Raw genomic sequence first — 12,872 nt, 5'->3', positions numbered from 1 at the left:
CATCCCCAGTGTCCAGATTTGGTTCATAAATACTGCATGGAAGAGAAGACTCCCAAGCCAGTGCTGATTGTCACACTATGTGGCTTCTCTTACCTGTCCAAGCCTGAGGTTGCTTTATAATAAAAGAATGTCTTGATCCAAGGAACCAGTTTTTCTCTTCAACCTCATCTTTATAAAGAGGATGACATAATTATGGATGAAATTCCTTTTCCTGCCTTCCAAAGGAGTAGTCAGCAAAAAATTTCAACACCCTTACTCAGTGTTCTCTGTACATCTCTCTCTAGCCCTTATGTACTACCTTGTGCCAGGGGGACGATTTCCTCCCTGGATCCCTCAAAACAGCTGTCCTTCATTTTCTGCTTTCCCCCTTGCCCCAGTCAGTAGTTTTGGTTTCTTCTTTCTTGCCTTGAAATAACCTTCATCTTAGCCCTCTCCTTTCTCTACTGCTCCCCACTTTCCCTAAACCTAGGATTTAGTCATCCTTTGGGGTTCCTATTTCCACAGTCTTCTTTGTATATTGAGTCCTGATTTCCTTGGACAAAGTGGCAAGGAATTTTTAAAAAATTCTTCTGGAATTGACTGCTGAGGGCAGAGCTGCTAGAGGAGTCTCAGATTGTCCAGTGGCCTCTGGGCATTTGAGTGGTGAAGGTGGTCCTAAGAGATTGTGTTTCTGTTCCCAGGGACAGTATGTGCTCCCACCCTGCAGGTCCTTTTGGTTTGCAGATGCTGGTCACCAACCAAGAGATAGATACCATTCAACTTAGAGAAGTATTTCACCAGCATTTACTTTGGGGTGGAAAGTTTTACCAGGCGGTCAGCTCCTCTGGAGTTTCAGGCTGTGAAGATGGTCCTTGAAGTGTGGGGAAAAAACATTAGTGTAGGAGGAGTTATGAGGGGGCACATCTGGAGGCAGCAAAGCCCTCTTACCTCCTGACTTCTCCTCTCTGTGCAAATGGGGGAGGTGTTGCAGGAGGCCAAGGGCCCCATGGCTTTTCTCCCCACTTTCATGCTTGGCACCATCTCAGAACAGTCCTTGTTTCCAGGGTCAGCTCCAAACAGGAGGCACAGGTTGTTTCCTGAATGGCTCATTGGGTTTTACTTGACAGGTGTGTCCCATGGCAGGAACAACAGCTCAAGTGTGGCTGAGCCTTGTCAAGGGGGCTTGTCGGCTTGGTCCTCCCTTCTGTTTCAGCTGATCCTTGGCTCCGTGCTTTTGAGCATCTGGGAAAGTGGGCATGGAAGTAATCCCACACTTTGTTCAATGACTAGCAGACACACAGGCAAGACAAGCCAGGAGCCCAGCCAATTCCCTTAGGAGTGTGAGCAGAGACCACGCCAGGGGGAGGAGCAGGGGGAGGGGCCCTCAGCGCTGCCACCAGTGCACCCAGCCAAGCTGGCAGCCTCAGCATCTGGCATGGGCTTCGAGTCTCTGACCCCCATCTTATTCCATCCTTCCTGAGGATTCATTAAGGGGAAGACAGAAGGCTTTTTATAGGCATCCTGGTTCAGCCTCGGTAGGGTTGCTGAGAACAAAAAATATTTCTGGAGTGGACAGATCTTTAGAAACGTCCTTGCCAAAATATTTTATTTAAATCTTCATCGTGAGACATATTGATGCAAGCAGGATTTTCCTAACACCTTCAGAGCTGGAGGGGTATTGTGTGCATGAGCTGTTTGTGTGTCAAGGAGACAGGAGCACAGGGGAGGGAGGTCTTGGCTTCAGCTCTGACACGTTTAAACCGGTGGAGATCTCTGGAGTCACCAAGCCAGGTCCTGTGGGGATCCTCAGACACACTCATCATTGCCATGGAAACAATAGAGATTTCTGATATAAAAGAGAAGGCAATCTATGGTCATCACCCTTAAAAAGAACAAAGGTCTGGTTTTCATCTCTGCTTCTTGAGCTGGGGCCAGCCTTTCCTGTTCTCTCCTTTATGGACTTTGGAATAAGGAGCTAAAGGAAAACTCCTAAATGGGAAAAAGACTTCCTCTCTGTGTCCAGACAGGAGTGAGTGAACCAGTTTCAAAGTAGCCAGTTTTAACTAGCAGCTTCACTCCAGCATGTTGGAGACCCTACATTGAACTTGATTTTAAGTGGGCCTCTGAGTTTTTCTTCCTGTTTTTCGTGTAACTGTCTGGGCTTCTAAATTATAGGGGGAACAGCCCAGGAACAGAAAAGCTGCTCTCATCTGCTTTCAGGCCTGCCGCAGATGAGAGAGAAGCTGTGAGTACCTTGAAATTTCCAGTGTGGGCTCTCAGACCTGCTGGTTGGAATAATCCTGACGAGATTTGGAGAATAGGCACAGGCACATGAGCATTTATACGCACTGAGTAGAATCTTTATCCCTTTCAGGTTCATCGGACTGTCACTGTCACTACTGATAAATCAAGTGTGTCATCCTTTCCACTATCTCAGCACCTCACGTAGAGAGCACGATGTAATGGAAGGACCCCTGCAGCTGGGGTCAATCATGGGTTCTGTTCTCAGTTCTGCCTCTGTGAGCTGTGTGACCGTGCATGAGTCTGTTACCTTCTCTGGGCTTTACTTTATTCATCATTAAATTGTGTATATTTGGGGGGGTTACTAGATTATTCTTTTTTCTTTTTTTAATCGTGGTAAAAAACACAACATAAAATTTACCATCTGAACCGTTTTTAAGTGTACAGTTCAGTTGGGTTAAGTATATTCGCATTTTTGTGAAACAGATCTCCAGAACTTCTTCATCTTGAAAACTGAACTCTATACGATTGAACAGCAACTCCCCTTTCCCCACTCCTCCCAGCCCCTGGTAACCACCATTCTACTTTCTGTTCTGTGAATCTGACTATTTTAGATACCTCATATAAGTGGGATCATACGATATCTATTGTTTTTTGTGACTGTCTATTTCATTTAAATAATGCCTTCAAGGTTCATCCATGTTGTGGCATATGTCAGAATTTCCTTTTCTTTTAAAGGCTGAATTATATTCCTTTGTATGCAGATATTATATTTTGTTTATCCATCCATCTGTTGACAGACATTTGGGTTGTTTCCACCTCTTGGCTATTGTGAATTATGCCGCTATGAACATTGGTGTTCAAGTGTCTGTTCAAGCCCCTGCTTTCTTTTGGAAATATATATATATATTTATATATATATATATATATATATTTTATATATATATATATATATGTAATTTCTGGGTAATATATAAAATATATATATAAATATATATGTAATATAAAAATATATATATTTATATATATGTAATTGCATATATATATATGTAATTTCTGGGTCACATGTTCTATTTTTAATTTTTTGAGGAACTGTCACAATGTTTTCTAAGGTGGCCACTCATTTTACATTCCCACTAGCTGAGCACAAGGGTTCCAATTTATCTACATCCTCATTAACACTTGCTATTTTCTGTTTTTTTGATAGTTGACATTTTAGTGGGTGTGAGGTGTTAACGCATTGTGGTCTTGATTTGCATTTCTCTGATGATTAATGATGTTGAGCATCTTTTCATGGGCTTATTGTCCATTTGTGTATCACCTTTGGAAAAATGTCTATCCAAGTCCTTAGCCCATTTTTTTTTTTTTTTTTTTTTTTTTTTGCAGTACACAGGCCTCTCACTGTTGTGGCCTCTCCCATTGCGGAGCACAGGCTCCGGACGCGCAGGCCCAGCAGCCATGGCTCACGGGCCCAGCCGCTCTGTGGCATGTGGGATCTTCGCGGACCGGGAAACGAACCCGTGTTCCCTGCATCGGCAGGCGGACGCTCAACCACTGCGCCACCAGGGAAGCCCTCCTTTGCCCACTTTTTAATCTGGTTATTTGATTTTTGTTGTTGTTGAGTTGTATATTAGATATAACGATTGACTGTCTTTAACATTTATAACTCTACATTCTTACTGTCTTCAGCCAACTTTTTTCATTCTCTTTCCTTCCTTTCAAGGGACAGATAATGGTTAATTGTCATATCATATGTTTGTAAGAAATTGAATCCATCAGTGACTGACAGATTTTTTTTTTTTTTGCATACTTGGATTTTTTGCTGAATGTAAGTGACAGGAAGTGAAGGTGCATTGTTCAAGGTTTGATATAGCTAGATGTCCTTCGTGAAAGGGAAACTGTGGCATGGGAATCTTTTTCCTTCTGAAGGAAATGCTTCTTCAGGACTGACTATGAGCTGATCAATTTTCTAAGTATTTTACATACATTAACACATTTAATCCTCACAGCAACAACAAATTTATGAGCTAAATACCAGTATCATCCTCATTTTACAATGATGAAACTGAAGCACAGAGAGAACAAGTAACTCACCTAAGGTCACACAGCTAGTAAGCTGAGGTCAGAGGTCTCTCTGCCTCCTGTCCCTCTCATCCTTAGCTGCTGCCTTGAATACAGACCTCTTTAGTCTTTGTTCTATTTTACAGTATCATCCCCCGATGCTTTGTTGTCTTTACCCCCTGCCTCTCTCCCTCAACTTTCCAACCATGCCCTCTGGAACCCTATTCAATGATAAACAGAGTCCCTGTATCCTTAACATTTCTACAAAATGTTTCCCCTAGGACTTCCCTGGTGGCGCAGTGGTTAAGAACCCACCTGCCAATGCAAGGGACACAGGCTCCATCCCTGGTCTGGGAAGATCCCACATGCCATGGAGCAATTAACCCCATGCACCACAACTACTGAGCCTGTGCTCTAGAGCCCGCGAGCCACAACTACTGAAGCCTGTGCACCTAGAGCCCACGCTCCGCAACAAGTGAAGCCACTGCAATGAGAAGCCCACGCACCACAACAAAGAGTAGCCCCCTGCTCAATGCAGCTAAAGCCCGCGCCCAGCAGCAAAAACCCAACACAGCCCCCCTCAAAAAAAATGTTTCTGATATTTTCTGTTGTCAGCTGAGGCCTGGGTCTCTCCTGAGGTTCCTGCTTTTCTTTTATCCTTTTCAAGAGAAGGGGGCTCACTTCTACCTACCTTCTGCCCCTCAGGCTGGGAGTTGGGAATTAGTGTCTCCTTTGCTCTCCAAAGCTGTTGCCAGGCTGCAGTTCCACCCCTCTTGCAGAAAATTCCCTTTGGCTTCGAGGCTCACCTCTCATCCCCATATCATCCCTGTCATGTGTCAATCTGCTGATCGGTCTCTGTGTTCACAGAGGATTTTGGCAGCTGGCCCATGACCTCTCTGTCCCCCAGCTTCTGCCAACTGCCAACTCCAGTGTCCAAAAGATGACCCTCCTGAACCCACTGGCTCCTCTGATCTTTAGCTTCAAACCCAGTGTTTTCCACTTGGCCTCTACTTCACCATGCTGGTCTTTCAGCAGCCCTACCCTGCTGTGTCATCACTCAGGATGGCCCTATCCCGAAATCTCAAACTCCAATGTCCTTCTAGCTCATCATTCCCTCACCCCTATTAGTTAGTTCATGAAGGTGTTTAGAGCCTGGACCATCATGTCCACCCAGTCTATATCCCCTTCCTCACTTAACCCTGACCCTAGGGTGATCATCTGAACCATTTTCTTATTAACAGCTTCAGCAGCATTAGTCCCCATCTCTGCCTTCTTTCCTCCTGTTTTGGAGAATGAAGCATCTCTCATTCCTTCAAATTTAATACTTCAACCTGTGTCCCCTGCCACTTCTCTGGGGTCCTGCTCTGTCAATCATTCCCTCTCTGCCATGCATCTTCACCCTCTTCCTTTTCCCTGTGAACATGCTCAACTCTCTCCATTCTCCATCCTTCCCCTGACCCTGCATCCCTACCCCAGCTTCTGTTCAATCTCACTCCTTCCCCTTCTCTAAATTTCTGGAAAGAGAGTCCCTACTTACTCATCTCCTTTTCAACTCCCTGTTCATCACAATTTGACTTCTGTTCACAGGGTATTTGGGTACATGTGAGGCTGGGTTAGAAATCTGAAGTAGTGAATGGCTGATTACTTGCATTGACTTGATGGAGGGCAAGGCCACACTGATGCAAGACAAGGTGACAGGCAAACCCGAGGAGCATGGGAACATCTGTGTGCCTGTCGGAGGGGGAAAGAGAGTAGAAAAGGGCTATGACGTGCCACTCTGTGCATCTTAATTGAGGGTTCACTTGCACAGTGCTTGGAACATAGAGGATATTCAGTAAAGGAGCCTCCCCTCTTGTCCCCTTTCTTTGGAACTCAGTTATCTTTGTACAGCATGGGGTTGGACCAAATGATCATCAAACACCTTCCAGCTCTGTCTTCATACAACAGAATTTCTCCTAGCAATGTCTTGAGTTTGTAACTGCCTTGGAGACAAGCCTTTCAAAAACGGCTTACGAAAAGATCTCTGTTCTTTCCACAGAGCATTCTAAACAAATATCAACAAAAAATGTTTTTAAGAGACATTGAAACTCATTGCCTAATCACCTGTTACCTCATCATGCTTCTTCTTGAGTAATCTAAACCAATGTGTGTGTGGTGACGGTGGTGTTATGAGGATTAAAGCTGTGATGTGATTTCCATCCAAGTTAGTATATATGCATTTCAAAAGGATTTTTAGGGTCTAGCACATAAACCTTAAGGAGAAACTATGATTCAGTTAAATTTTGGACTAAATAAAGAAAGGCTGATGGTTTTTAGACAGATGGGGGCTTTTGTGGACAGAGCTGGACAAAAAGAGTATGAAAAGAATGCAGAATTCAATCAGGCAGTAAAGAGATTGGTTGAATCCATCCTAGACTAGGGGTTGCTGAATTCCATCTACCCAAATTAAGCTTCTCTAAAAAGGGCCAGTATGTTTGCTATTTCAAGAGAATGTAGCATACTCGTATCCCCAAAGCCTGTCACTGTGATCTCAATATAAAACGGTTAACATTTTAATCTTGAGATTCTGAGTTGAAAGGTATATGAGATGTTGATTGAGTTTGTAAACAGAACTGGAATATTTGAGAACTCAATTTATTACATATATATATAAAAATAAATGTATTATTTATTTATTTATTTTTGGCTGTGTTGGGTCTTTGTTGCTGCGCTCTGGCTTTCTCTAGTTGCGGGGAGCGGGGATTACTCTTTGATGCGGTGTGCGGGCTTCTCATTGCAGAGGCTTCTCTCGTTATGGAGCACGGGTTCTAGGTGCGCGGGCTTCAGTAGCTGTGGCTCTCAGGCTCTAGAGCGCAGGCTCAGTAGTTGTGGCACACGGGCTTAGTTGCTCCGCGACATGGGGGATCTTCCCAGAACAGGGCTCGAACCCGTGTTCCCTGCCTTGACAGGCAGATTCTTAACCACTGTGCCACCAGGGAAGACCTCAATTTATTATATTTTTAAGTTTATTTGATTAGAGTTGCAACAAGAGAGCTTTAAGTGCTAGGGAAGCTTTTTTTTGTTACGGTCATAAATTTGTCCTGTAAGACAGCAGAGGCACATAAAAGTTAGTTTGAGTATATTACACTTATAAATGCAGTTTAAAATTAAGACTATTTAATTGATGAAGTTTATAGATAGAACTGATTATCTAAGCAGTTTAGTCTGTCAACAAGAGTTTCTGGAAACTTGTCAGAGAAAATTTGAAAGTGATTTTTTTATTTTACTAGTTTTATAGAGTCGTAGTTTGGACTGAAAGTAATGAAAACCAGGTTTTTACATTTGTAATTTGGGAACTTGAATATTAATTTAGAGTAAAGTAACTGAAAACCCTTTCTGTGGAAAAGGTCCCCATTAGGAATAGGATAAGCCAAGACAGGAAGGATGAAAAGGTCTGGAGTATATGGACAAGGAGAGCTGTTTGGGGCACAAGAAAATGGGTACCCCAGGGATGTAATGGCAGATATAATGATGAATACTGGAGTGCACTAAGGCTTGTGGCCTGAAATATTTTCTCTTAATGTGAATACTTTTTTAAAATTTATTTTATTTTATTTTTTTAGCCATGCCACATGGCATGTGGGATCTTAACTCCCTGACCAGGCATCCAATCCGCACCCCCTGCATTGGACGCACAGAGTCTTAACCACTGGACTGCCAGGGAAGTCCCAATAATGTGAGTAATTTTAAGAATGCTCCAGTTCTAATTTTTATCTTTGTATGCCCTTTTTTGACATGATATTTGATATTTAACAGATTAAGATTAAATCAGAAGAAGGTAACACTCAAAATTGGATGACACATTAACTCCATGGGGAGTATTGATTGGTTTCTCAGTAGTTCACATACAATATTACCTCACTATTAAATGATTTTCTTATTTTGACTCTTCTAGAAATTGGGGTCCAAAAAGAGGTAAAGAAGAAATGAGCAAAAGGTTTTAAGTAACCAGCCGATAAAGTAGAATTCGTACTCATTTCTGGCTCTCCCAACTGACTTGGACCAAATGGTGAGGGAGCAGAAGCAATTGTCCTTGAGATGCTCCAGGTTTCCCATTCTCTTTCCCCACGTAAAGTTATGCTTTTGTCTTCTCCACTCATCAGATTCCATTCTCAGGGAGAATTGGCCTATTGGTTGATATTTTAATGAGAATTTAAGATCAAGAGGTAGTTTTTCTCTAAGTCTTGTCTTTAGTCATAGAATGAAAGAAAGGCTACAACAAGGTCATCACTGTTGGGTGAATTAAGTGACCACCACCTTCACTGAGAGCACCTTAAGGGAGGATGAGGTACATGTAGGAGAGCACATAATGTTCATCTCTGCAGAGAGATTTTTGTAAGAGAAGGGGGGGGTCTGGTAATAATTATTCTGGGACTGTCCTGGTAGATGGGAGAGATGGTCCTATGTACAGGCCAGTAGTTCCTAAACCTGGCTAACCATCATAATTACTTGAAGAGATATTTTAAAAACATTCTAGGCCTGGCATTCCTCATTCAGATTCTTATTCAGTTACTCTGGGGTGCGTTTGTGGTCAGCCCTGGGGAGGGACAGCTGTTATAAAACCGGTGATGAGTTTACTATCCTATAACAGTTACTTAAAGAAGTGGGTGTAAAAAATAAATAAATAAAAAAAAAAAAAAAAAAAAAAAGAAGTGGGTGTATACTCCATTGCTTTCTTTTTTTTTTTTTAAATCTTTATTGGAGTATAATTGCTTTACAATGTTGTGTTAGCTTCTGCTGTACAACAAAGTAAATCAGCTATTATGTATACATATATCCCTATATCTCCTCCCTCTTGCATCTCCCTCCCACCCTCCCTATCCCACCCCTCTAAGTGGTCACAGAGCACCAAGCTGATCTCCCTGTGCTATGCAGCTGCTTCCCACTAGCTATCTATTTTACATTTGGTAGTATATATATGACCATGCCACTCTCTCACTTCATCCCAGCTTACCCTTCCCCCTCCCCATGTCCTCAAGTCCATTCTCTATGTCTGCATCTTTATTCCTGTCCTGTCCCTAGGTTCTTCAGAACCCTTTTTTTTTTTTTTTTAAGATTCTATATATATGTGTTAGCATACGGTGTTTGTTTTTCTCTTTCTGACTTACGTCACTCTGTATGACAGACTCTAGGTCCATCCACCTCACTACAAATAACTCAGTTTTGTTTCTTTTTATTGCTGAGTAATATTCCACTGTATATATGTGCCACAGCTTCTTTATCCATTCATCTGTCGATGGACACTTAGGTAGCTTCCATGTCCTGGCTATTGTAGATAGTGTTATAACAGCACAGTTACAATTTGGGGGCACAGATTTCCTCCACTCTTACTCATAAGCAAGCAGAAGCCCTAACTATTATAGATTCTGATGATCTCTAAGCTGTTTCTGTCTTGCCTTTTCTCTCTCTTTATGTATGTTTCTTTCTCTTTTCCCCCTTGTGTTTTTCTATAACACACTTATACGCTGCCTGAGGCTCTTTTCACTGGCTCTCTGCTCATATTGTTTTTCTATTCTTCAAAATAAATAAAGCTGAATATATCCCTATTATTTATCCAGAAAAAGGGGCTAATAATGGGGCTAATAATCTTATCTCCCCCTCTGAGATGAAGTGATAGGACTACTTACTATACACCAGACCCAAGACTGGCAGTTTTACATGTATACCACTTCATTTCATCCTCAGCACAACCGTGGAAGACAGGAGCTATATTCCAAAAAGTTAACTCTATTGCCCAAAATGACTCTGCCCAGGAATGACTAATTTTAGTTTCTTCATCACCAGCAAACAATGATTGAGCACCTAGCACAGGAGGGGGTCCTAGCACAGGAGACCAGCCTAGGCTGTTCTGAGCTTGCTAATTAGATCATGCTGCTCTCTCCTTGGTACACTGTGTCTTGTGGTATTGATTAAAACCAACACATTAAAAATAAAACTTGACGTAGAGAATGGACTTGAGGACACGGGGAGGGGGAAGGGTAAGCTGGGACGAAGTGAGAGAGTGGCATGGTCATATATATACTACCAAATGTAAAATAGCTAGCTAGTGGGAAGCAGCTGCATAGCACAGGGAGATCAGCTCGGTGCTTTGTGACCACCTAGAGGGGTGGGATAGGGAGAGTGGGAGGGAGACGCAAGAGGGAAGAGATATGGGGATATATGTATAGCTGATTCACTTTGTTACACAGCAGAAACTAACACACCATTGTAAAGCAATTAAACTCCAGTAAAGATGTTAAAAAATAAATAAATAAAACTTGAAAATTTAACTCTTTGCTTAGCTTTTAAAAATCATTATTAATATCATATTCCCTTCAATTCTACAAATGCTACAATTTGAAAAATTAAAAAAAAACATACACACACAAAGGAAAATCTAAACATCACCAATAATTCTATTAATCAGAGGAAATTACTGTTAACTTTTTTGTGTATCACGACCTGCGTTTTGCTAAATACATGTGCACACACATTTATAGCATCCCTATACTTTAAAAATACAAATTTGATCATGCTAGGTTTTATGTATAATTTTATACTTTTCCACAGTGATTGTAGCATGTACAATGGCTGTATAAACCAGGATTCCATTATTTAACTGAGCATAATTTATCTATTTATCCAATTCCTGATTGTTGCTTACTCAAGTTGTTTCCATTTCCACTTTTAAAAACAAGGCTGTGTTGGACTTCCCTGGTGGTCCAGTGGTTAACACTCCGTGCTTCCACTGTAGGGGGCATGGGTTCGATCCCTGGTTGGGAAAGATCCTGCATGCCAGACAGTGTGACCAAAAAAAACCCAAAAACCAACAGGCTGTGTTATCTAGCCCAGCAGTTCTTTAAATATCAAGACTACAGGCAGATAGCTTTAAAGATTTGAGAAGTCAGAATATATATAATCATGATCCCATCATAAGAAATCTCCTGGGTGATGACCTGTATCCTATCAAGAGATGACTGGGGAAACAGCAGCAAAAGCACTGATAATGAGCACTGATTACACTTAAATGTAGGTCTAAGACTTAAATACAGATGGGGAAAAAGTGGAAGAATAACATGTAAATATTAAACATTCTGATAAATTAGAAATAACACAACTAAAAGCAATGGAGAAGAGAAAGGGAAGATAAGAGCATTGACTGGCACGTAGGTAATGCAGAATATAAGTGGGAGTCAAAAGATACCAGATAAAAGTCTAAAGCAGTTGTAGAAGTCCATGTAAGGAAAAAGGGGATTATGACCATTAAAAAAACAAAATATTAATATGAAGGTAACCACCACAGTAAAAATATAAACTTTCTTAAATTTCAAAATATATAACAATGATAAAAAAGGGAAAATAGTTTCTTATATTTGCAAAAATAAATATGTTAAGGATAATCTACAAGCTCATAAAAATAGCCACCTAGGAGGGTTACAGATGATAAGGGTAGAAAGGATAGGAATGGAAGTGAGATTTCTCTGAGTTTACCTTTTTATACAGTTTTGACTTTTGAACCATGTAAAAATTATGCATATTTAAAAAATAAAATTAAATCCTTTAAGTCCAAAGAATAAAAAAAGGCAAACATTAAAATTGAGTGTAAACAGAAACAAATGAACCTAATTGTATATCAAGTTGTACGTCAAGGGAGTTCCCTGATGGTCTAGTGGTTAGGATTTGGTGCTTTCACTGCCTTGTCCCGGGTTCAATCCCTGGTTGGGGAACTGAGATCCCACAATCTGTGCAGCACAGTCAAAAATGTAATAATAATAATAATAAAATTGTACATCAAATATAACTACATAGAAAATGGAATTACTTCAAGTACATTTTTAATATACCTTCATAGAGTATATTCTATGAACAGAAAGAACTTTAAATAAATATTTTATTTTACTTAGTTTTTATTTATGTAGTAAGTAATACTGAGATTATTTTGTGTGTGTTGAAGCATATAGCAAATGAGAAACTATCTTAACCGTTTTGGAAACTAGAGTTCTCACTCTGGGAGAAGATAAAAATATGAAATGGGGAAAGAGAGGAAGATTTCTATGATATTGGATTTGAATTAGAGGTATTAGTCTGAACTCATGATTTCTTGAAAAATTACACTTCTTGGCTCTTTGCACTGAAAGTGTCTAGAAATAGTGACATCCCATTAGCAATGAGCACAACTAGAAACCAGATACTGGTTTTTAAATATCATTTTTCATTTAGAAGAACCAGGGTTCCTTGGAGAAATAGCTGATTCTAGGTCTGAGACAGAAAAAGTACAAGGTGAGCCTAGAACCACTTGTGCCACAAAGTAAGGAAGTACTCAAAGATCAATGGGACAATGTCAAAATTATGCAGAAACCAGACTATAGGGGCTCCCATTGGACAAATCTGGGACAATTTCAGCATCTAAAAGAATAATGGTGGTGATGGGGGGAAAGAATACAAAAGAATGCCAGCTAATAAATGTAGAAAGAAGGAGAGAAATAGAAAATTACCGGACATGATAACACTGCAATGCATATACCTTAATAGAATTCTGGATTAAAAATATATATACTATAAAGATCATTCTG

The sequence above is a fragment of the Grampus griseus genome (genome assembly GCF_964374135.1).
Source record: "Grampus griseus genome assembly, chromosome: 11".
NCBI lineage: Eukaryota > Metazoa > Chordata > Mammalia > Artiodactyla > Delphinidae > Grampus > Grampus griseus.
The sequence above is the reverse complement of the archived record's forward strand: the minus strand, read 5'-3'. Positions refer to the sequence as shown.